Source organism: Molothrus aeneus, chromosome 11 (genome assembly GCF_037042795.1).
Source record: "Molothrus aeneus isolate 106 chromosome 11, BPBGC_Maene_1.0, whole genome shotgun sequence".
In the NCBI taxonomy this organism is placed as follows: Eukaryota; Metazoa; Chordata; class Aves; order Passeriformes; family Icteridae; genus Molothrus; species Molothrus aeneus.
The window spans coordinates 4,500,512-4,517,248 of record NC_089656.1 but is presented as its reverse complement, the minus strand read 5'-3'; positions in this window follow the sequence as shown (position 1 = coordinate 4,517,248).

The following is a 16,737-nucleotide window of genomic DNA, read 5'->3' as shown; positions in this document are numbered from 1 at the left end:
TAAAATGTAACACAGTATGGTAATGTAATGATTCTTATAGGCTGTATGTAAATGCTGTGTCTTGTATTAAATTAGTTACTGAGAATTAGAATATTCAGCACAGAAGAAGATTTATTGTATTGTAACAGGAACTTCATTCTCTTTTACTTGTCCTTGCTTTCTCATCCTCTTTACCACACTCTTGCCTTCTCTCTCTTTCCCACCCTCTTTACTTCTCTGTGTTTGGCAGCTCCCAGCAGGGCCCTGCCCCAGGCCCTTTGCAATAAACCCCAAGTTCCTGACCTGGCTGCAGAGATCTCTCATCTCCATCCATCCTGCTGTCCTACCCCCCTCACTCCTACACTGGGCCATCAAAGGACATGTGGTGCCAATTCCTCTGCTTTCCCAAATGTACAAAAAGAATGGATATTTACACTTGAGCTTCCTCTGCCTAACTACAGATTTATAAATATGAATTGTTTTGAAGGACATTTTTACAACATTTCTTGTTAGAGTTGCCTCCTTGAGCCAGGTCTCATAAATTCTTGGAGGTCTATAACACACCCAAGATAGCTCAGCTACCTTTGGAGGCATAAAATCAGCAGGATGGCTTCTGTTGCAGTGCTGGAAACAAAAAGGTTTTAATTAAAGGCAAAATAACAAACACAGAAAAACCGAGCCAGGTGCAAGAGGTTCTTGCTCCTGGTAAAACACCTCCTGGTAAAACACCATCAAAAGCCATTGGTGTCTTTATTCTCTTCTTTTTCTAGTAAATTGCCCAGGCAGGACTTTTTGGCTCCTGTCCAATTGGCCATCCTTAAGTTTGAGGTGAAGTCCCCAAGGTCCTATGAGGTGGCTTTTCACTTAATAAAAGAGAGAAACTTCTGGGCTTATTTCCTTTTTGAGGGGACAAAGGACAGTTTTGGCACTCCATCAACAGGGGGCACATTCCTATAATTTCTCACCACTAATTTCTGGTTTTAAATATTTCCCCCCAAATAAATAAAATCAACCCTCCCAAAGAATATTTTTGCAAGCTGCTTCTCTAAAGTGAGAGTTTATTTGATTTAAGCTTCTTTGCCTATCATTCTTAATGAATAATTATTCAGTATTTCAAACTGAAACAGATAGCTTCATTTAGTATGATTAATGCTGATGTGCCACATCATTTGCATAATTGCAAAATATAATAAAATAAATTCCAAATATGAATCTTTGTAACTTGTGTTACCAAAGGCCTGAAGGAAGACATTATGTTTTAAAGTTATCTCGAGACACAGTTATAAAGTTCTGTGACTAAAATTGAAAGGTAATTTTTTTTTTCACCACACATTACAAGATGTTGCCAAAATAAAAGTTATATCTCTGAGACAGAGAGAAGTAATCTACTGAAAGCATGTGGCTGCTGAAACAGATATTCTTTTCTTACTTTTAAATACTTGGAGCTGCTTTTAGTGAAAATTAACTGAGATTCTTCATGGAAACAGCATTTGGCCTTTTAAGATACATGGAGGTTTGGGTTTTTTTTGCTGTAAAGCTTTAACGAACTTCATTTCTTTTGCAGATTTTGGGGTGGTTTTTACTGCTTTTAGAAGTTTCACTGTCTGTTCTTCAAGACAGTTACTTCCATGGGCTAAGGAAGGCACAGAAGACAAATGCAGCCCTCAGTGGGGTTTATATTTAATAGCCTTTTCCTGAATATATTGTTCTGATTTTGGATAAAGGGATGTTCCATCAGAGTGATTGGTACTGAGAGTAACTTCCTGCATCTTGCCTTATAGGAGCTGCATTGAAAACAGGTGATATTGCTCATACCTCCAAATAAATCAGAGATAACAGCTTTTATTAGGACTGTCAGGAGAAAAAAGGCTGAGGAAATACTGTCTGAACAATCAAATAATTGAGGAAATTCCCTGTTCCTGAGGCTGCTCGTTGGGTTTTTGCTTAGACGGGTCCTGAAATCAATACAGTCATTTAGGCAGTAATTAGCCAATAATTTTTATAAGGAAGTGGTAAAAAGGACCTCAAATGTGAGGGGGTTCATCAGTGAACAAGTGAATTAATAGCCATAGCAAGAGAGGGCAAAAGCAAGCTCAGTTCTGGGAATATGTGCAGGGAGGTAATAAATGTAAGCAGAATGCAGCTGGTTTATTCCTGCCTTGAAAAACGACTCAGTGTCCTTTCACCCCAGCTCTGGTGCCAGTCAGATCACAGGGAATCTTTCATATCTCTTTCTGTAGATGAAGCGACATCTCCAGACTGTTAATTTGCCCTTTCCTGTACCATTTAAAGGTACAACATTATTTTGGCTTGCCAGCATCCAGACCTCCACAGAGCCCCTCAGCCTCCTGCAATAAGGAATATTTGATTTTTCCAAGCGATTCTGTCTGAATTAAGTAGCTGAAATATTTCCTTGGTTAAGATATTGAAGAATTCACAGAGGCAGTTGGTGTTTGTCCATATGTGACCTTGCACAGGGAGAGGGACCCTGTGTAACACTCTGGCAGGGCTCATACACACTCCTCATCATTGCACCTAAAGTGGAAGGGATAATTCCAGCCTGCTCTGGAATGAAGCACATGGCAAACAAAGCAGGCTCATGCACAGGCTGGTGGATAAGGTTCCATATGCTATTTAGAAAAGAAGATATACAAGGAGGTACAAGACAGAGCTGACTGAATTGCAGTGGGAGGGGAGAGAGTGAAAGCTGAAATGTGTCTAAATCTGCCTCATCCTTTGAATACTTTCCCTCCCTGAAAGTGAAACAGCACCGTGGATGCCCACAACTGCTCAGGAGAGTGGATTTATCTCCTGACACCCATCTCTCATGAGGAGAAATCATTAAGCAGGGACTGGGTATGGATCCTGATTCTCCAGCAATTCTCCCTCCTTTGAAGGAGATAAAACCAGCCCCCAATATTCCAAAGTTGTGTTTGGAAACAAACACACTAAAACCTCTGAGCAGCACCTCTGTGGCTGCCTGAGTGTGCCAAGAGATTTGTCAGGGTGGAACTTACACGGATTTTTGGTGGTCAGGCAGATAAAAGCCCATGGAGATGGGGTCCTCTCAGTGCTGCATTGGTTCACAACAGGTTAATGAGGAGGACTAATTAACCCTGTCTTGCTACAGGCATCAAGCCTGGTGAGAGTTTTGCTCAGCTGCCTGCTGAAAAGAAGGACAAAGGAAAAATCCTGGTGGTAGCTGGGGACTGGAAACAGCTGGATGGTTCCCCAAGCTCCTGTCAGATGGCTGAGCTCTGGGGAAACAGGCTAAATAACCATAAAATAGGAATTGGGCCTTGGGACTAGTCCTTTCAAAGTACTTGCTGGATTACTGTACTTTTAATTTGTTCATACATTTGTTTTATTCTTAATTTTTCATTCTGATTGCTCAGGAAAAGTGGGACTAGAATGTGTGGGAAGGAAGGCCAGGATATCCCTGTGCTGGACAGTGAATGCTGGGGTAGCTGGTCACTAGAGGCTCTCAGGGAGGAGATTCCAGTGGGCTCCAGTGGGATGGAAACACAAAGCAGATTGCTCCTTTCGTGTCAGTCTTCCCACAACATAAAACAGAACAATATTCACTGTACCGTTGGTTTTCAAATTGCAATGCCTTAAAAAAAAGCCAAAAAAAAGGTTCTGTTTAAAAAACCAACAGACTCTCCAGAATGGGAACAAAAGAAAAAGATGTTCCTTGGATGGCTTAAAAGCTGACTGAGATGAACTTTGAAATGTCAGTTTTCAGCTCTTAAATATATCTACAACTGTTCCAGATGGGGGGTGTAAGAGATCTTGAGCTGATTTGAAAAGGAACAGTAACAAAAAGCCACGAAATAGAAGTATCTTTACATACATATTTTTCATCAAAGTGTGCTGACATCAAGCTTGCAGATTGTTCATCAGTGATTATGAGATTAAAAACCATAATTTTAACACAGAGTAGACACCGGTTTAGTGCATACAGGCTGAAAAATCGTATCTACCTGTAGACCTCATCTTTGGTGGAAAACTGAGTGTGATTGTGATGAATGTGTGTGGGTTTCTAAACCAAAATAACTGGTACAGAATGATAATGCCAGGATGAAGTTAAGTGATGAGCTCTGTGCCTTTTTTCCCTCTACTGAATGCTGTTAATGACTTGAACTCAGTGCTGACAAAAAGCAAGATGGGGACAAATTGTGATGTGAAAAAACGTGAACGAAAACAAGGAAAACAATTTGGAGACCACAAGGGTTTATTGTCAGCTCTGACCAGCCCTCCAAATCCCCTGCAAACGCTGGTGGGTGCTGAGAGCTCCAGCCCAGCCCTTCCTGTGTCCCCAGGGCTCCGAGAGGGGACTCGGCAGCTCTGGCCCTGACCTGGGGTGACTCTGCTCGTGTCTCTGCACTGGCAGCAGCTCCTGCCCTGCACCTGGAGCCTGGCTCAGGGGCTGCCTCCCCATGGACACCATGTGGGATGTCCTGCTGCGAGGCACCATCTCACCTCCCTTTTGGTACTTGCTGCTTTGGGGGACTTACAGTGATATTTTTGCCTGACTTCAGGGAGGAATGATGAGGAGGACTCCATCTTATCAGAAGGTTAATTAATTACTTTATTATACTATAATATTCTATATTATATTACATTACATCTAAACTGAACCTGCCAAGCACTCAACTCCAGCTGCACAGCACCCATGACTGTCAGCTGACAGTCCTGACACACACACACGCTGATCCAATTGGTCAGTGAATCAAAACACTCACACCAGAATCAATTATCAGTTCCCTTCAGGTAAACAATCTTCCACCATGCACTCCACTGGTGAACAGCACAAGAGCAGTAAATGAGATAGGAGCTGTTTTTTTCTTTCTCTGAGGTTCATAGTATGTGAATGCCAGCAATTTCTTGGGAAGTTGTGTCTTGATTTTCTCTGTGAACAGAAATGTGGTGACAGGGACTCCTTCAAGTTCCTACTGAGTGTCTTGAAAGAAAAGTGAGTGTTTCTGTTGAAGCTGAGAGCCTGTCTGGGTGAAATCCTCTTTTGTAGTGTACTCTTGAGAATTGTCTGATTGCTAAATATTGCATTTTCTGAAAAAAAAACAACCCCAACAACCACATTTCTTTTCCTCTTGTGCTTATAAAACTTAGTCACATGAATGCCAGTGACCTGATAATTAAACTAAATTATTTTAGAGAGAAGTGTACAGTGTAAACAAGTGGAAGTAAAGAAACTCATTATTGAGAAAATATCCTATAACTTCCAAGTTCCAAGTGATCTGCAGACCCCACTGCCGTCTTTACTCATATCCCCAGACTGGGAAGGCAAGCACAGGTAGCTGCTCCAGTGACATCTAAAATACAAATGCCACAAGAGAATTTTTTAGAGGCAGCATGTCAAACACCATTAAGGCAGTTTAAAACCCCACCGTTTTTGTAAGTGTTTTTATTTAGCACAGGTATTTTGAGCTTGAACGGGCCCAAAAGGTATGGAGAGCTCCTAATTGGGCATTTGCCTACACAAATGATTAACTAAACTAAATGGGGATTAAGCCTTTGAGATTGAATTATGAGGATGGAGATCAAACCTCCACAGGCAAGTTAAAATCCACCAATTATTTAAAGAGTTTAATTAAGAGCAGATCTTTCTGTAGGCTGATTTAAAAGGACATAACATAACATTTGTAGCCAATAAAATCTAAGGAATAAAAGACTACTTTTTTTTTTTCCTTTTTTCATTTATTTCCACCATAAAATATAAGCTGTAAACTCTGAGGAACATCTGAAGATATTTCACAAGTAGCACCATCTGTCTTGGCAGACTCTGCAGCGTGTGGGTGGCTTAGTTACTTGCTTATGGATCCATGGCATCCTTTGCTTACTCTGCCTGATGGGGTTGCCCCTTCCTTGTTTGGCACGACTTCAGCAGCTCTGCTCTGCTTCCATAAACCAATTCTCTTCTTTTATGTGGCTGCTCTGTGCACCTGGATAAAGTAGCTGGCAATTTGCTTAACGAATGCTTACCCATAAAAGCAAGTCTCTCGGGCCTCATAAAGAGAATACTTCTTGCATGTGGATATTTGTCTGTGTGAATCTCTGCAAGTTTGGAAAGTTTATTCACTTATGCTGCTTTTTTTAAGTACATCAGGATGATAACTAGTGCCAGTACAGCAAGGTGTTTCTTCTCCTTCCATCCTATGGAGTAACTTCTGACTGACCATTGATGCCTTTTGAAGGCTGGCCTAGAACAGAGGCTGGACAGAGTTACAGAATAAAGCAGGGATTTATTAAAAGGCCTCAATGGATGCACCTTGGGCAGCACCAGAGCCCAGCCAGGGCTGCACCCAAGATGAACCAAAATGGTCCCAAAATGCACCAGCGCTCCCGGGGTCTCTCCCTGGGATCAGTTCTGCTCCATTTTCATCTTGCAGTTCATTGTCCCATTCCAGCTTTAGCCCCTGCAGTCCCACCCTGCTTGTTTTTCTCTCTTCAGCCCACGGTGTTTGTGCTCTTGGGCCTGAGATTTGGATCATTTGTCCTTGGTGCCCAGCTAGAGAAGGAATTTTGTCTCCCTACTCTGGGAGGGAGGTGTAATATGAAGGTGGACTCCCTACACTTTCATATTAAGGGAAGGTGAAGAGAGCTCACCTTCCCTTAATATGAAGCTCAGAAATTCACACCAAAGCAGTACAGAATCTGAAAAATATAAAAGCTAAAACCTGAGGCATCACCATGTCCATGTGTTTGATACTAAGTTCTAATCCAGAACAGGTTTTTCATTATTAACTTAAGTTACCAAATATTTAATCAGTCCAAAGCCTTGAGACAGGCTCAGCACTGCTGACTGCAGCAATATTCGTCTGTAGCAGAAAGTTTTGGGGCTGAGACATCATTCAGTGAGGAAAAGAATTCAAGCAAAGAAGAAATGGGTGTCTTAGCAAGAAGCAAGTGTTGTAAGAGATGTATTCTTATGCAGTTCACTTATTAGTCAAACTTCCAATTCTCAGTGTGGTTTCTTGCTCCTGCATGTTGTTTCTGTACAGTAATGAGTCACTTGGCAGCAAAGTTTTGAGCTGTTTCTGTTGGCTTTAGGAAACAGCCCAAACCTGACAGCATCATCTGTATATTGATCTGCATTTGAGGAAAATAGAAATGATCCAATGGCACTGTTTTACAGATGAACAACAATTGAGTATTTCCAGGCTGGCTGCTTTTTTCTACTGAGGATCAGAAAATAATCACCAAGGGAGAACAGATGTACAGTGCTTCCCAAAGAGAGCTCCATTTTAGCTGGCTTCCATGGGATGTGGGAGCACACATTTTACTTTTGAGTCCAGAAAACCTAGCAGTTCTTCTACTGCAGGGATTAGAGTTCAAGAAAAGCATAACTTCACTATTTCTTGGAAGGATGACCAGTAGCAATTAGCAACAGCTAAACAAATGGGGGTGTAGCCTTCAATATCATAAATATGTGCCAGTACAACCTAGGAATAACCTCAAATTCTCGTATTATCCAACAATAGAAATCGGCTGCATTTAGTAGGAAATTCCTATTTATTACTTGCTCTTAATATGAGGTTATTTTCCTGACTTTTTCTGAAGGAAAGGCAGCTTTTTGATATCCAGGTGACATTTTTCATGTGACTGAGTGAGGTTTTGCACCTGTGGAAGTCTCGGATGATTTGTGGTAGGACAAGTTATGTTATTTAATTTTTATGTCTTAGTTTTTAGGGCATTTGTTTTTCTCTGTGCACAGATTATATGCATTATATCTCTCACTTTATGTCTTCTAATCTGAAAGAAAATACTTCTGTTAGCTGCAGTTTATTCGTGTGTGTTAGTTCCAATTTCAGCACAAAACACTCGTGAAATTTCAACACTTTTCTGTTAAGCAAAAGAAGGGAAAGAGCTATTTTTTTTCTGTATTTAGGTGTATTTATTCTGTATTCAATGTATTTAGATAGTTGGAAGTAGTGCTAGAAGTTGCTATTTACCATAGCTTTAATTGTTGTCTTTCTCTACATTAAACTAATGTAGCAAACCAAAGCAAACCAAAGAGATTTGATTCCTTGCCAATAATTGGATCTTTGTACTTTTTTTTTTTTAATAGGGAAAACTTTGAGTCTTGCAATGATAACTGTTTGCTTTTGCTCCTGAGGTTAGAGGAGAGATTGTGCTTTTCTCAGGAGTGTTATTCAGTCAGTCCTAGTAAATACTCATCAAGGATGATCTCCATGATGAGAGGTTGTAATGACATCCCTCTGTCAAACACCAACAGATCCAAATTCACAGCTGCACCCTAAGGGGAGGCAGAGTGAATAAAATCCCCTCAACTGTCTGGATTACCCACATTGATACACAGGTGATCCCAGGAGATAAATTAAATTTTCTCCACATTGATACATAGTTGATAAACTCAGGAGATAAATTAAGATTTTCTCCACATGGATACACAGGTGATAATCTCAGGAGATAAATTAAATTTTCTCCACATTGATACACAGGTGATAATCTCAGGAGATAAATTAAGATTTTCTCCACATGGGTACACAGGTGATAATCTCAGGAGATAAATTAAGATTTTTCTCCCAGTCACCCAAGAGCAGCTCTCTCCCATTGTTGTCTCAGCTCACAGAGCTCTGTGGAGATATGAACAGCAATCCTCATGGCAATGACATGCCCTCTCCTCTCTACTGCAGATACTATTTCTGTACCCAGCCAAGCAGAGTTTCTCCTCCACTGGCTGATGCCTGCCCCAGCTCAGCTCCAGCAGCAGCAGCCCAAGATCCTGACTCTGCTTTCCAGATATTCCTCCTGTGAAGGAATTGGCAGAGAATGGGCGCAGAATTGGCTCCACACCACAGCTTGCTAATGATCAGAAGAGCTGGCCAGGCATGAAGAGGGATGTCAGCTGCAATCATTTATTCCCTTCCCCGGAGCACAGAGCACCGGAGGAGCTGCTGGGACACTGAGGTGTCCCCAGGCTCCTGGAGGAGCAGCCCTGGCCCGGGGCTGTGCCTGCAGGCTGGCTCCAGCATTGTCTGAACCGCAGACACTTTGATTTGCTGCTTTATATGCAGCACTGACATTCCTTTCATTGCACACACCGTGTTCATCAGGCATTCCAATCTGGATAATGAGAGGAATGCATAATCCAATTGCAGCTGTTCGTTTTATTTCCTCTCATGGCTGACACATTGCTCCAGTTATGCCCCAAGATTATCTGATTAGCACCACTATTCTGCTTTTTCATGGGAGGAGCCTAGCAGGAATGGGCAGTTGAAGGAATACCTCTTTATTTTTTATTATTTTATTTTTTTACACACTACCTTTAACAGAAATGTAAATATTTGCCATTTCAGAATGGGAGGAAACGGGTACAGCTCTAGCCTCACTACCATTTCATTTGGAATTCAAATGATAATAAAAAAAGAGGTGTTCTGCTAAACCAAGCTACAGCTACTTTAAGGATTGGTTCAAATTTACCAGAAATTTACCCTGACACCAGCATCTGCTGGGTCTTTTAAATTTGTCCTGCCAAAGTTTAGTCACTAGATTCTTTTCAACTCAAATTTCTGCTGCCAGTATAATTAAATAAGGTGAATTATTCCACCCTGATATTGCCAGTCTTACAACCCCTCACTGAGAGTATTTATAAAGTAAATACTTTGTTGTAAAGCATCAAAAGCTGGCCAAGTGTTGCATTCCCACCATGGCAGATATTTATTGGCTACTGTAAGTGGCTTCTAAAACATATGGAATGAATGTGGAGTGTTTTAGGGGATGCTCACATCCCTCCTGCTAAAGAATTTGAGAAAACAAGAGGTGCTGTCTCAATTCTTTCCATCACAGCACATATTGAGAGGCACCTTTGATGAAAATATCCATCATTAAGCACACAGGCCATGTCAAGCTCAGTCAAACAAAATAGTTCATGCAGCTGTAAAAGACTTAGCCTGAATTAAAAAATAAATCAAAGGAATATTTATTAGAACACATTCTAGTAATATACATCTTATTCTTCCTGCTGCTCTTTTGCCAGCTGGCTAACAAAAACCTGACACCTAATCTGGATTTTTTTCTCCTGACTACTTTTTTTTGTCTTTCCTGACTGTCCATTGAACAGTCAATGTGGTTTTTTTTTCCTCATGCCTCTTAATCTCCCACTAGTGAAAAATATACTCTGCGAACTGCACATTTCTAGAGTGCCAATTCTTTCTGAACACAGAGGAAGGCAGCAGAAGAGGGAATTTGTCTTGAATACTTTAAACTCTCAGCTTCCCCCAAGGAATCCCTGAATTAGTGCTGCTTTGGGAAAAGACTGAAATCTGATGAGAAGAAGCTGGATCTGACTGGTTTGGTTTTAATTATCTTTTTTTTTTTTAATTAGCTTTTCCTTTATATTTGCTTTCTCATGTATGGAACCAAGGCCATTATAATTCATGTTTATTATAAATACAGGGTGTCTTGTGTATGTAACTCTATTTTCCTTTACAAATCTGTTAAAATTTCTCATGTTTGTTTAGGGGTCTGAGCCTCTGTTGTCACCCATTTCCTCAGCAAACCCATATCCACAGAGAGATGTTTCTGGGCACTGAACAAAGTCACTCCTCTTTCAGCTTTTAGGAAAAGTGGGAGTTCTTAAGCCCGTCAACAGTCATGAGAAGAAAGATGAATGGGAAGGGAGTATTTAAGTGTTTGAAAGTTGGAGAACACTGAGAAACAGCAGGCCACAGCTCTTCCAGCTCATGGTGGTGAAGCATTTTTAAAAAAATGAGGAATGAAACTCCTGACCTAAAGATTGAAGTCCCTCTGGACCATCCTACTGCTCCAGTAATTCCCTAAATCTTTCTGTGAGGACTCCAGTACCCCTCAGAGATCACAGAGATGCTGTCAGCTCCCAGAGTATAGAGAAAACTGCTTAATCTATTACAATAGGGAAGTTAATGACCTCTGACAACATGTATTTATGGCTGAAATGAAGCATTCACTGCTTGGAATGTTTGACACTTCAGTTTTACGTTGCTAATGCTTATTTGAATGCATGTACAGACAGTGAGCATTGCTTAAATTTTCAAAAACTCATCAGCCCACACAAAATGCTGGGAGTTTAGGATGCTTTTGACAGAAATGACACCTTTAGAAGCCATGAATTAAAAATCCTGTGATGATGAATGAGCTGGGATTACACAGAATTCAGCACTTCTCTCGAGGCCAAGTGGAGTAGGTTGGTGTTGTTTTCCAAAGGTTTTCTAGTTAGGAGATATCAGTTAACTAAGCCAGGCTTTGGAGGTTTTTTCCTGCTGATCTTACTGTAATCAGAGCTTAAACTCAGAACTTGCAGGACCTAGACCTTTGTTTGACACAATGATGTAAGGGCTGGATGGATTGTGGTTCTCTTCACACCTTCTCTTCTCTGGTTCTCTTCACTCCTTCAGCTGAGGCTTAGCCTTAACTAGAAATTTAATGGAGACTTCTGTCTTGTACAGAAATGCCCTAAAAGTTGTGATATTCCCTGTCTTTGTCCCTAAGCTGCTGCATTTTGGAGCATTATCTGTTCAGATATCTATTTTTCCAGGGTGTCACCACCCTGAGTAGCCTCAGTGGTGTTTGGGCACTCTCAGAGCTCTCCCAGATCACCAGTGTGTTCATCTGGCTGCTTTTACAACCCAGGCAGTGTGTGGGAAAGCTCTTCCTGCTTTAATCTCTCTGGAGAGGGAAGAGGGAGACAGGGAAGGAAAGAGATACAGGTATCTTCACAAGCAATTTATGGGATCTGCATCCTAAATTAAGGCAACTCCCTCAAGCCTTTAATAAACTCCCTGTATTCTTATTAAACATGATTATCCAGGTTTCTCTTGATCTCTGAAGTTTGTTGTGGCTGTTTTGGAGAGGACCCAAAGCTTTCTGTCATCCTGTGTTCTGTGTGAGGTCATGCCATTTAAACCTCTACTCCAGGCCTGGGATCAGTAACTAAAATGTGGGTACTGCAAGGCCTGACTTAAGGACCTTCAATCTCATTCAGATTTCAGCAAATGTGAGCAATAATTGATGAGACGTGATGCTTTGAAATCAAACCATGATTTCTAGTGGGATCTTTTCCAATGTAATATTCTCTTTATTTTGAAGCTTTGTGCTTCAGTGTTAGGGAGAAGGGTTAGAAGGAGAATTGAGAAGAAGGTGACCGTGAAGCACAGAAGTTTTTAATTCTTCATCAGTTGTTTACAAAATATTAAAAAATAAAGGTGCAATAGAATATTAACCAAAAACCCCAAACAACAGAAATGTAAAGCTAGGGTGTAAAACAGATAAATGAGATTAAGATAGTTCAAAAAGAGGGGGTAAAAATATTGGTATTCTTAACCCCTCCCAAAATGTTGAAGCTGGAAATGCTAACACTGCTGGTTTGATTTCTGCTCTAATATAAGACAATTAGAATATGGCTCCACCACAAAGTAAGGCAGTAATACCAGACTTGGGATTAAGTAATACATCGAGTATGATTGATTATAAATGCAAAAAGAAAGCTGAGAGCCAGTAAATATATTTTCATTAGGTCAAATGCAAAGACAGGGATGAAAATTAAAGGTGGAAATCCATGAACATCAATCTTGAGGGAGTCACACTCTACCCTATATGAGTGCAGTCAAACTGGGATGAAATAGTGCAGGCAGCAAACTCAAGGGAAATGAAAGGTGCTCGAGGAGAAACAGCCCAAACAGCCAGGCCAAGAAAAGGCCTGATCCAGATGATAAACAGAACCTGCTTTCCCCTGGGTCCATCTCTGAGGCAAACACATTATTGGTCTTCATCAGCATCCAAAGACTGTGATGCTTATTGAACCCAATTAAACCTTTCTCTGGTTCAGCAGCCCCTCGACAGCAGCATTTACATCCCCTTGTCAAAACACCGATGTACTGGCAAAACACAGCAGCAGAACTTTTGCTGAGCAGCTTCAGGGAAGGAATGGAAAGTGAGTGACACAGATGATTAATGAGCCTATTAAAGCTGAAAGTCTGACAGTGGAAAGATAAGCTGGCAGTGAAAATGACTCCTGCCATATATGTATCAAGGGCATCAGAGAGAGGACCTCCATATAATAGCTCCCCACCATCATTAGTGGCAGGACATACATATCTAGCAAGTGTTGTCTCTCTGCTATTTACTCTGATCAGACATTTGGAGGTGAAGGGCCTGGAGTGTGAAGTCTCAGCCAAGTTGCACAAGGCTTTGCAAGGTCTGATTAGAAAGGGCACCCCTGCTCTGTTCAGGGGTAACCGGACCAAAGCATGGCAGGTGACAAAGAAAAGGAAAGAAATAAACAGGATTTTGTAACTATGCAGCTGCAGAGCAGGAGCCATAAGAATGATAAGGGAAAGGTCTGATGTGAGGGGGGCAAATGATTAAATCCATTCTGACCCATTTCTGAAGGATACATATTCATATCACACCTCCCACCTCTGCTGTGCCTCTTTAGACAATCCATTATTTACAAAAGTGCATCCAGAAGTTTCCTATTGCACATGTGCAGAAGCAGTTCAATAAAGCAATAAATATTATATTTTAGTCTTGTACAGGCAGGTGGAACAAAAGCATCCTAAGCCTCTAAATTTGGCATGGATATTGTCATAGGAAAGCTCACTCCTCTAGTGCAGTACTGCTGGAGTGTGTATCTGCCAGATCTGCTGCTTGAATGCCTGATTTATTCCTGCTATAGCATTAACTTTTATTGTCACAGTTTACAAATATATCCATCCTCTTCCAGCCTGTCACAGACATTATTTCCTTTTGCCCTCAGAAGAGAAAAACATCCTATTTTTTTAGTATCTCCCTATGGTAACCTTCAGCTGGCAGTGCTGTTCTGTGCTCCTGGGGACTAAACCACATAAAGCACTAAGTCCTCAAAAATTATTTGATAAGTTGAGCAGATGCAGCCCAAATGGAAAGGAATTATTGTGTCATAAACAGGTCCATTAGATGGATTCTAACCAGCACACAATTTCAAGAGGTATCACCTGAAGGTTGAATTTGGCTTTTTTTCTGCAGCAATGCCACAGCACTGTCAATGGGGTGATGATAAATCACCAATAATATCCATGGTCCTCTGAGATACTAAGTACAATGAGCAGACAGTATAATTAGGTGTGAATAAGAGGAGAGGTGTTTTACAGTTTCAGTATTGCTTTTTTTTAACCTTGCTTGTCAGAGATGCACGATAAAAGGCATGTCCAATGAAGCAAACAGCTGCAAAATGCTATACTGTTAGATACTTCTTGTTTTCTCCTATGCTAGTCAATTTTGTGGGCTAAAACCCACCAGAAACATCCCTGAGAATATTTTTTAACTTTACATTTAGGCCACGTAATCACAGAAGTTAATTCTTTAAAAATTTAAGACACTGAATGGGAGGTATTCCTATTGGATTTAGAGCCTCCAGAAAGCTCATATTTCCCACAAATATTGATTTAAGGACAAGATGAATCTTTCAGTCTGAAAGGACTGCTGAAATGTATATTGATAGGTATCAGCTGATTTAATTATTTCTTTTTCTTGCTGGAACCCATGCTAGTATTTTACAACTTGGTTAACTATAAGTTGAATTTTTGTAGGAAACAAAGACCAGCTACAGCTCTAACTGGTGAGACTGAAGGCTGAGCAGGAACACTCTGGCTTCACACACAAAGCTCCTGGCATTGCATGCCAATGCTTTCCCCTGGAAGGAAAGGCAGAGCTCCAGAGCAAAGTGAAATCAGAGCAATTCAGGCAGATTGAACTGATTGATTGCCTGCAACAGATGATCAGAAGACAAGAGAGCTCTTGCAGTGGAGACAGTGCTTATGGGATTACTCTGTCCTGGTGGCTGAAAGCAAAATTGATCTGATGAGGTGGAATCTGGAGCCAGCAAAGTGTAAACTGACACTAAAGCAACACATGCTTTTATTAGATGATATAGCAAAACCTCCATTACCTCATGTAGGTTTCCTTCCTTCCTTCCTTCCTTCCTTCCTTCCTTCCTTCCTTCCTTCCTTCCTTCCTTCCTTCCTTCCTTCCTTCCTTCCTTCCTTCCTTCCTTCCTTCCTTCCTTCCTTCCTTCCTTCCTTCCTTCCTTCCTTCCTTCCTTCCTTCCTTCCTTCCTTCCTTCCTTCCTTCCTTCCTTCCTTCCTTCCTTCCTTCCCTTCTATTCTTTCTTTTCTCTGTCATTGTATGAGGGTTTGAGGACGGAGCTGCCTGAGCCACCACTGCCCTCAGGCAGGAACTCAGGTGGTGAGGAGCCCTCTAAACCTTACAGTGTGTCCACAGCCAGTCCAGCTACCCAGGACAAGGCTCTGCCTCTGCTGGTTCTGGCAGTTCATGCCTTCCCATCTACCTTGGATTTATTGCTTATAAGATAATAATAGAAATAGATGTAGTCCAGAGCTTTGGAGTTGTTGGTTTTTCTCTTGGAAATAGTAGTTTACAGCCAAAACCATTCCAGTTTTCAGAAGCTCACAGATTCAAAACTGCTTCTTCCAAAAGCCAAATCAGTTTTCAGGGGCTCTATTGCACTGGCCTTTGCTGGAGAAAAGGGGGAGAAAACCCCAAACAACCACCCAAACAATTTTAACCAGGTCTCAGAACTGCAGTGTTCTTGAATAATCTGCAGTTTCATTGCAGAATGAAAGACCAGATCCTCTGCTGGTAGGAGCTTCCATGGCCATACTGTGTTGGTGGAATGAGATCAGTTTATGCTGTTCAACAATTAAATCCAGTTTATGTACTGCTAACTTGGGTATTGTTGTAAACGAGGTGGTCCCACCTAGGCAAGAACATTTTGGGTTCACCTCAGAATATTTTGGGCCTGGTGCTGCCTCACTAACTCGCTTCAGCTAAGGAAAAGTCAGAAAGAACTGGAAGCCTCTATGTAATGGCTTTGGGAAGAGCTGTCCCAAAAGAACACCCCTTATCTCCCACCCCCACGTGTGCCCTAAGGAGAAGACTCTGTCTGAGCCACATCCCCTCTTGGATTTTCTCCAGGGAATGGCTGACCTTGTGCACTCAGCAATGCAGAAAGCAACCCCAGGGAGCTGGACAGCTTTGCTTAGCAAGAACAAAATAATTGATAGGTTATGATGGAAATTTTTGTTTGTTTCATGCCTTTAAATCAGGAGACTGACAATCTATGTTGCTGGGATAATAGTTTTCTGAAAGCAATAAAGAAGTATTTTAATTGTTTTAATTTAATATGCAAGACTACAAAATGTTCCTCCTCACACTGCCTCCATAAAAAACATACTGAATTTATATTAATTGGATCTAATCTAGGATTATTGACTATATAAAGACATATAAACCAAGTCATCCAGTATACAAATGTTCTAAAACACATGATTAATAAAAATATTTTGACTTTTATCATCTTTTGCTTTCTGTGCCTCAGTAGCACAGATATAAAAGGAATCTTAGTGAAAATAGCAGTTATTTCACAGCAGTACTAGAATATAACAATTCAGACTTAATGAAACATTTAAAATATGCTATTACTGACATTGTTCATTTAAAAATGCTATTACTGATATTGTTTCTTTATACACTTTCTTGTACACTGTTTTCATGCTTAAGTGGCCTCTAAATTGGACTATTGCAAATCACTGCTAATGGGTTTGCAGGGAAACACTTGATATGAGTTTCCATGGGGCCAAATGTGATGGAGAAGGTACCCTTGTCTCTATTAAAATTTACAAAGCCGTTTGGAAACCAGTAGTTCATGCAGAGCTTCCTGAATTAGTGGCCCAGCTCTAT